This window comes from Ruditapes philippinarum, unplaced genomic scaffold, assembly GCF_026571515.1.
Source record: "Ruditapes philippinarum isolate M1 unplaced genomic scaffold, ASM2657151v2 ctg50_1_1_1_1, whole genome shotgun sequence".
Lineage (NCBI taxonomy): Eukaryota > Metazoa > Mollusca > Bivalvia > Venerida > Veneridae > Ruditapes > Ruditapes philippinarum.
The window spans coordinates 87,280-97,877 of NW_026861539.1; positions in this window are offsets into that span (position 1 = coordinate 87,280).

Sequence of the window (10,598 nt, forward strand, 5' to 3'; positions counted from 1 at the left end):
GTCAATCAGATTCCTGGGCGTTATTTGTAGACTAAAAGTACACCAAAACGACCATGAAATGATTAAATGGCCTTTTAAATCACACGTAGAAGAAACGTATCGAGACAATTGTCAAGATTTTAATTTCTACAGAGAAAAACATTGTTTAGCAATAAGTGTCTGAATTTCTTTACAAGAAGCTATTGATTTCGTAGACATTTGCCACCAACTCATATTGATTAATCGGGAGTCTTTGCATGAAATGGCATCTTGTGATACGATGCAAAGTTTAAAGTTAAACTTGCATCTGTTGTTGACATTGTATCAAATTTCTCATTACATAAATATGTCCATAATTGTCTGAATTTCTTTGCAAGAAGCTTTTGATTTTGTAGATATTTGCCATCAACTCTTACCTATTATTCAAAATTATTAAATCGAACTACATCCAAGATGCATATTTTTTTTATTTTTCTGTATTTTTTATAATTAAAATATTCTTTCATCTTGTTATGTTTCTTTGATTGAAAAATTGGAACAAAATAGTATTCAGTTCAAAAAAATAATGTGATAAAATTTACCTTTTTTGGAGAAGTTTCGGAACAACGACACAATGTTGGTCAAACCACGGAAAGAACTATAATCATTTAGCCATAAGCAAATTGGTACAACTTATTCAATTTGAGTTTAAAAAATCTGAGAATACCAATAAACAGATTCTATTTAACCTATAGGGGTCTGTATTGAGACTACGGCAAAATGTTTGGCATTTATATTTTATTAATAGATACAATCCAACCAAACATGTACAAAATTATTGTATAAAAGAAGGAAATGCTTTGTACAGTAATACTTATTACTGTTATACAAACAATTGATTAAAGCTATGCAAAATTATCATAAGTTGAATATAATCAAATTATCATCATGCCCGAGTTAAGTCAAATATAAACTTATGACGGCAAACTAAATTTAACAACAATCCCCGGAATACCGAATATTAATTGGTCAATGAGCGAAGTAAATGATATAGACACGTAAAATAAATATAAACTTTATAATGCTTCATTAAGTTTGCAGTGATATTGATAAAGATACTCGGAAATAGAGTCTTTGTAACAATGTAGTAAACGTTTATTGCGTGAAAAAAAATAACAACAACAAATCTTACTAAACGTTTGAAAACTTCAAAAGGATAATTCTGTAAGACATTGCGCTATTAATAAGACTATTAATATAAAAAATGTCTTTACAATTGAGCTGTTTTGGACGAAATTCATCTCGTGCTGAGCTGTACTTGTTACCCTCTAGCTCAAAACTTCTTTGCACAAACATTAGTCAACTATATTGGAGCTTGTGAACTTTAAAGAGTCTAACCATTTCATTTGCAATTTAATACAATACAAGAAAAAAATCTTTGAACATAATTAATTTATATAGAAATAATCAACAAGACAGTCGTCCATATAGTCCATATGTACGCATACCAAACGCCATAATTTAAATTTAAGAAAATTATCTGGAAAAAATGGCAATCCTTCGGCAGTATTTATCGAAACAAAATAGCATGACCAATTCCGAATCATATTGATTGAATATGTAAATAAGGTATAAGAAAAAAATGAAACATCCCTTACTTTTTTATAATTTATTTCTTTCTTAGTGATCATACAGTAATACAGTATACATAACATATAATACACTTCTGTCCAGATAATAGAAAAGCATGGTCACAAAGAGTTGTTTTTTTTTACACCCAAACACACGCATTGATGAATATGATTAATATTAGGAAATTATTATTTCTCAAAATATGAGCAATTATTATTTAAGCTACACTGCAATTGTACATTCATTATCAAGCAAGGACCTATAGAGTCAAGATTTGTAAAAAAAAAACAATAAATTTAAGTTAATATGCTTCGAATATACGCATGGTGAGGGTATCTTAGAGTAATTTCAAAATGTAGAATTGACTTTGCTCTCACTTTGTTTACGCATTACGTTCTATCTATGGAAGTATTTTTTTTAATTAATCCTTCCTGTCAGTTTATTGCATGTATTGAATGGGTGTGTGCAGGAACCTACTTTTTTAAAAAAAGAATACATTTTGTCTAGGATAAAGAAATGAAACCCTATTCTAAATGAGCTGCGAAATTATAAATAAATTTGTAAGCCACATGTAACCTTACAATAAATTTATTTGATATTATCTTTTACAGCGTTACTGTCTAAATAGGTTAGTAACGTGTAAGATTCTTATGTCTTACATCTTGTGTCTTACAATGTCTTAATTGTCAATTTTTAAAGGTCTTTTATATCAAGGTGAAAGAATTAAAATAATAAATAGCTATAACCACAAAAACATCAGGTTTAATGTTCTCTGTTTTCAAAAAAAGTCGTTAATAAAGATTAATGTTTCTTGGAAGCGGGAGGTTTTCTAATTGTTATTCATCTGCATCCATTTAAAATTGCGCATATTTAACCAACACGGACTTTATCTTATACATCAATCTTAATCATGGAACTATCTGGCTAAATATTTGTCTTCCTATTTGTTCAAGATCGAGGAAAATCATGCTTTTACATTCATTGTTGATCTGACAGTAGCTCATTTAATGATAAAGCTTTAACTATACATTTCATTAGGCATAACATGATATTTGAGACTTATTTAAAATGTTTTAATTGATATTGGTAACTGTTATGTTTTCTTATATCGAGAGGATATTTTACATTACGAAATGATTTAATCTCAAATTTCGCTCGTAGCTCGATATGACAATACTGTTTCCAAAATGTAAAAAAGTAAAAAGACTACCAAGTCGTAGAGAAATACATATCACTTTTCCAAAAAAAAATAAAAAAATACTGTTTTCAAAATGCATTAGTTTTTAAATCATGGTAGATCATTTCTTTATATAATTATATTAGTTCAATAAAAAGTTGTACAAGTAAGGTTTTACGTATGCGTAAAATGGTTGTGACGACATGTTCAGTTGCGTACTACACAACTTGAGAAGAGCCCAGTAAAATACTACCTTTAACTTAACAAATGTCTGTTTAGATTTGCGCATTTGTGAAAATTGGAAGTGAAACCACCCGGAAATTCCATTAATTTAGAGACTGGATTTGGCACATACAAGTACAAATGAATGGCCTTGTGAATGCAATTATATGATGCACATATTTTTCAAATTGTATTGCAAATATTACAGACACCTCAACAATCTTTATCGCATTAAAAATGATAACAAAACACCAAACGACCACAAAATTATTGATAAGTAAATTGACACAGCTAATTCAAATGTTCATTTTGATACTTATAATGTGATACTATTATGTCCAGCATAATGTGTTTAACATTTGAAACAATTATGTTGTATTCTGAAGCATAAATTGCACCATAACGGAGAACAAAATGGCCACTTGTGGGATTTGAATCTTATTATGAGCCAGTGAACAGAAACAATGATTGTTCGATTTTCTTTAGTCATGGAAAACAAATGAATGTAATGTCTTGTTTAATACGGAGTAGCCTATTTGAATATTTGCGTCAATGTACCTAATTGTTTACGCAAAACGGGAACTGATTTCACACGATTAATGTAATTGCGTTCTTCTGGGACTATTTATCATACAAGCAAGCAAAATTAGTGTTTCCATGAACGTAAATCCTTTATGAATTTTGGAAATTTACTAAAAGTAATATAACTATGATTTTATAATACTCATCTTTTAGTTTATAGTTTGTTTTAATGCAGTGATTTAGATATAATTATATTTTGATATTATTAATTATATATGATATAAATATAATAATGCAACGATAAGCGTAAGGTTAAAAAGGAAAAATTGGAAAACACCCCCACAAAAAAATATGGTTGAATTCAAAGGTAAAACTGTCACAATATGACTTATTATACAATGATCGTATTTATTTTACAAAAATTAAATACAAAATTAAACTTCTAGGCATCGTTTACATCGTTAATGTATTGAATGAAATCAATAATCACCCAATTACAACATTATTTATTTGTCACGTATAAAATCATGTTACTTTTTACAAACATGTAGGAAATTATCTCCATACACTTCTGACTCCATACCAAAATAATACACATAAAATTAAAGCCCGGTACGATACGGAACGACACGTTACGGCAGCATGTTATATCTAATTATCAGCCAATGTGATATCTGTGGTATATAAATTACGTTCTTGTCATTAACACCATATTTTAATGTTCTTTACACAAGTTTGCTGAAAAAATTTGAATCACCTGCAAAGTAAACACCCTATATTCTATTTGGTCTACAACTAACAATTATTTTATCGATGCAATGTTAATTTTTGATTATGACAAACAACAAAAAAAAAAAAGAATCGTATAAATATAATGATTTGTAAATTATATTAAAAAACAAAACAAAAACACAACACTATTTTTCGTGTTACTTTTACCAAACAATGGAAGTATTTGTTATGCTTCTCGTGATTTGTTTTATTTATTGCGTCATTTTATATACGTTTTACATTTTATGGAATACTCAAATAGATTGCATTACCATTTTTATTATGCAATCACCACTGTAATGAATCTATATGACGGTGTTTTATTGAAGGTATTGACAAATCAGTTGTGAAACTGTTGTGATAGAAAATGTTGAACAACAAAAGTCGGAAGTCAGTAAGGCAATATATTACGTACTTTCTTCAAAACTCATTTTATATTTTAATCTTAAAGGTTTTTTGTGCGCATCGTACATGTCGTAATGCGCTTCCAAGAAAGATAATCACGGATAATCACTCTTCAGAAAAGAAGGTAATTGAATAGAACTCGGATAACTGTTTAAAATTTCGACTACAAACAAATAATTAATTAATACAGAATAAATAAGAGAGTCGTTTAGATAAAGGTTTTCTTCTAGCATAAGTAGAACAACATTGATGATGATTCCGCGAGTCTAACTTTCTCTCTTTTTTTACTTCCTGAATACTTGCTTACTGTTTTCGTATGTTAGTCGAGTGAATATAACTTGTTTTAAAAACATATTCAGCATCATTTTACTTCATATAACATCAAAAGAAATTGAAATTTATAATTTAACATGTTTTTGTTGTATATATAACAATGCATTTAGTTTTACAATGAAAATTATTAAGAAAGCGTGGTTATTTTGACGGTTGGCATTTGCGATAACCATTGTAACTGCCCGTTTACAAAAAAAACTGTCAGTTCAACATTTATTTTTATAACTATTTTTGAATTCACCATACAATTTTACTTTTTATATCAAAAATGTAGAACATTCAATGAAAGAAATTTTTCGATATCTTTAATTATTTATAGAATTCATGTTTATTTTTCTCATTTATTTTTGTTCAGTTAAGAAGCATGAAAAACTCATTTGTTAAAGAAATATGTTCAGATTATCGTTGGTGTTATACAGAACCCTTAAATAAAGCAAGTTTTGTAAAAATAAATGCTTATTGTATGTGTATTAAGCTGTCTTATACATTTTTATAGCACAGTTTGATTATTTTGACAGTTTTGAGATATACGGTTACCATGAAAACTGCCATTTTTACAAGAAATCTTTCACTTTTTCATATATCTTTCCTTTTATTTTTGAATTCGTCATTAAAATATACACAATATACAAAAAAAAACCTTTAATTATTAACAAAATTTATGTTTATTTTGCTCATTTTTTTATCATGAAAAACTCATTTTTTAAAGAAATATGTTTAGATTATAATTTTATTCATACAAAATTTATGTTTATTTTGCTCATTTTTTTTGTCATGAAAAACTCATTTTTTAAAGAAATATGTTTAGATTATAATTTTATTCATACAAAATCATTGGATAAGGTTATCTTTTCATAAATCTATGCTTGTTGTGTGTATTAAGCTGGTAATTGCAGGCTGTCCTTTTTAGCAAGCTCAAAGTAATAGAAAGAGCACCGAAACACGAGGCTATCTGATTTGTACGAGGGGAAGTTCCCAATGATCGAGCATCTGAATATGATATTTCTGCTGCTTTCCCTTTCCCTGCCGTCACAATATGTAAACCCTAGCAAAAATAAGCCAATCAACGGGCATGATCTGGAGTGCGGGTAACTGATACCAAACTATGATACAAATATTAAATAGACTTATGGACTAGACCTTATTTGCATAAGATAAATAAACCCACCAAATTTATAACCCACCCGTTGAATTCAGAGTTTTGTTGTCATCACTATATCACAATGTCATCACTGACGCCGGTAATACTGTTTGTTTTTGTTTTCTTGACCTTGAGGATAATTTATTCCAACACTTAAAAGTATTGAAAATTGATCCACTTATGTATAGACTCAATCAAATCGTACCTACAACGTTCATGTTATTTTGTTGGGATTAATAGGGATAACCCTTATTCTAGACTTTTTTTTATTTCAGTAACTTTTGAATCATTATATTTCTCACCCAAAAAAATTTTAAAAACAATTTTCAATTAGTTTTATGTTAATGTAACCGATGAATTAAAGTAAAAATATAAAACTTAAAAAAAATGCAGATTTGAAGGCTTGTTTTAATTCGATTGCTTAAGATTAGGTTTAATTTAGCCATTTAAACATGAATGAGAATGTAACACCATCGAAAATGAATCGGTTAATTATTTACTAGACCATTTCTTTCTGCATTTTGTAAGTAAAAGCATATTATTTGTGTTCCTTTAATGTTTAAAATACAGTGAAAAGGAAAAGAAATATCTATTCCCTGATATCTTTATTTCTGTGTATAATCTTATATGATATTGAAAGTGAAATTATTTACAACAAAGGACTAAAATAAGTTTGATGACAAATGAGACACATTCAAAACAAATACATATACCGAGTCTCGTTTTCGTTATTAAGCCTAGCTAAACTCTGCTTGAAGAATATCACATTTCTGCATAACTAAATAATTGACCTAGAGCTGTGTGTTTCTTTATTTGATGAATATATAATGTTTGAAAAAGTCAATTAAGCAAAATTTTAGCGTAGAATAATTCCGGTGCATAATTGCTGTGTTTTATTACAATACATATAGGCAGCTCTTATCTAATCGACATTTGGCTGTAATTATTATAGGTATATATTTATATCTTACAGTAAATCAGTCGTATGAAGGACGTTATTGGCATGCTCTCTTGCATATTAAAGACGGGATAATGATCCGATTATGCGTTATCTGTGGTAAAGTACCCCAGATAATAATTTTGAATATTTATATTGACGCGTCAAATTTTACATGATAAGTGCTACATAGATTTTCTTTTCAACAATTGTCGTCATGAAATTGCATTTGTTAACATTAAATATTGCTACCAATTAGTCTTTCCGGTGATAAGAAAAAATGTATTTTTAACTATTGTTTTATTATTATAGTGATTAAAGAAACCCTCAATGTTTCAAGACAAACACAATTTCTCACAAATTAAATGATTTTTTACAGTTAAGATTGATTTAGAGAGTAAAATATTTTTAGTTCTTCAAATTTAACGTTGATTTGAAGATAAAATACATTTAAAATTAAACATGTTAAAATTTGTTTTAAATACAGACTTGATGACTAGCTTAATTCGATTGTTTCAGCTTGTGGCAATTTCACAATTTAAACATGAATGAAAATGTTACACCACAGAAAATGAGTTGCTTAATTATTAACTAGAATAATTTGCAGTTTCTAATGAAAGTGTAAAATAAATCACGCGCTTTCATTGAAATGAGACAAAGCAATTTGGAAAATATCAAACAATGTGAAATCGAGATACACATCAGATTTTTTATTTTTTGTAAAAGATAAAATTTTACGAATTAAGACAGACACAACTATACGGGTCCATTGTATAAGACTTTTGTGGTAAATGTATATATTCAACATTTAGGTGCTGGAATCAATGATCCCGGTGGACCACCACAAATAACAACACTGAAGTAAAGTTCGGAACAACTGTCTGGAGCCGCCACTCAACATCACTACACCTGCTGCGTCTGACGTATATAGACAAAGGGTGACCTTATATAATATGAAATCCCTCGGAAGCATTAATCACAACAAAATTACATAAGAATTGCAGACTCGGTTTGATTGAGTCTGTACATGAATAAGTGCGACATCCCTAACGCCCCCCTAGCACCGGCTTGAGCGGTACTCAATTCTCACCACTTAATAGTACTGGCATCAATGATCCCGAAGGACCAGAAACATATAACAGCACTGAAGTGAAGCACGGGGCACCTTTTTACAGCTGCCAGACGGCACTTGACACCTGCTGTTGTGAAGTATAAAAATCTGGAAACAAAGTGATCCCTCGGAAGCATTAATCACAACAAATTACATAAGGATTGCAGACTCGGTTTGATTGAGTCTGTACATGAGGGATAATGAATAAGTGCGACATCTCTCACGTCCCCTAGCACCGGCTTGAGCGGTACTCAATTCTCAACACTTAATAGTGCTGACATCAATGATCCCGAAGGACCAGGAAAATATAACAACACTGAAGTGAAGCACGGGGCAACTTTTTACAGCTGCCACACGGCACTAGACACCTGCTGTTGTGATGTATAAAAATCTGGAAAAAATCTGAAAGACTCAATTACGAATAAAAGGAAATAAAAGTAAGATATTTATTTGAAAATGTCATTGACGAAAAACTGCAAAATCAAAATGAAGACATAGTTATGTTTATCAAGCGAACGCTAGTAATATAACGGATATCTCCGGTAGGCTTGTAAAATTGATGTTTTGTTCCGAAATTTATAAAGAGAAAGAACAAATCGCCGGTGCAAAAAATGACCAAGCCACGCAGAAATCTCCTGGACATATTACTTGGGTTAGAGCTTTAGGTCTGATAATGTTCACAGAAGACCCTCCCAAAGATATCCAAAATCGAACGTTGATTGTCACGCAACAAAGAAAATATATTATCATAATTAGTATTATTTGTTACTAATAACACTGCTTGTCTAGACAATGTGTTATTAACAATTGTGTCAATACATCAAACGTGTCGTCATTGTCACCACTTTACATCAAATTGTGCTTGGTATACATAGGAAAAATATCTTCTGTTTTTACAATATCATTGAATTGAGTTCAAGCTACAGCTACAAATAAGAACTAACCCGGGGATACACAACCTATGTGAAACCAGAAAATCTTCCAGTAATGCCGCTCTTGTTAACACAAAAAAACAACATGATAATTAAATATAATGATTGAGATTTCGTGACATATTATGTTAAAATTAAGTCAGTTAATTGTGTTGGTTCCTAAGCCAAGTAGAAGTATGAGGAAATGAAAAAAAATAGATACTGTGTCTAAAGAATCCTTAGATTCTCAACCACTAGATGTATCGTTATCCTCATCAGTAATAAAACTTATTTTATCTGAATGGAAATCAAGATGGTACAAAGCTGTCTTAAACAAGGAACATGATATCAATCCTTGTACTGATAAATCATGTACTGGTTAATCAATGTGTCTGTCTCTCCTTAAACATCATGATCAAGTTGTTCTAAAATGTAGAATTGAACATGCTAGACATTTGTAGCTTTGAACATAAAAATATGCTCCTTTTTGTATATTTTACTGTCAAACACATTTCCTTGTTGAATGTCATGATCTTACACTCGTTCTTGATAGATTTTATCGAGTCAAGTCACTAAGATAACGTTTGCCTTAATAATAAATTTAATTTGATCATTTACTTAAAAGAATAACGTGTTTTCTAAGAGTGATCTAACTAACCTTTCAAAACACCAAACACCGAAACAAAAATCTCGTTTGTTCCTTACAATCATTGACTGTTTACTATAAAATAGAAAAAAGGACCCCTCAAGAAAACCCAAAAGGCAACATAAAATTGCTGGGTTGCTCTAGTTGAGCCCGTTCATGGACGGTAGACTAGTGGTAACTGCAAGCTGCTGTCCACGCCCAAAATCATCGGCACTTTATGTTATGAAGGTAACATATTAAGTTATACATGTTTAAAGAACAAAATGATCTTAATTGAACAATGAACAGAGCAAATCTGTACACAAATATAAGATTTTAATTCGGATTACACATGCATTGACCTCAATCAAAATTGAACCATTTGTTGCATTTATGTGTGGTTAAAATATATTTTTTTCATGTGTGTTTCGTGTCTACAAATAATAGTTTTATTTACTGTAAGTAAATTTCCTGAAAATTCAAATTTAAAATAAAATATTGGTTGCAAATTTCAACAGACTACGAGTCTTTAAAATAATATAATATTGAATGAAAATCGTAAGAAGTGAAATGCGATTCCGATGACAAATGAAACCTATAACATCATTTGCATTTTTTACAATCAACTTTATAAAAGATAGTGTTTTTTTTTTATAAAATCTATAATATTCGTTAGACAATAATATTTCCTTTTATTTTAAATTAGTATTTTTCTTTTAATAAAGTCAGTTTAAATTTTTCATAATTAACCTTAGGTAAATAAATGAACGCGTATATTATGCCAACGTTTTAAATAAAGGGAAACGAATCGTAATAATCGGTGCTTTATATTAAAGTCGCATTTAGAGCCCTT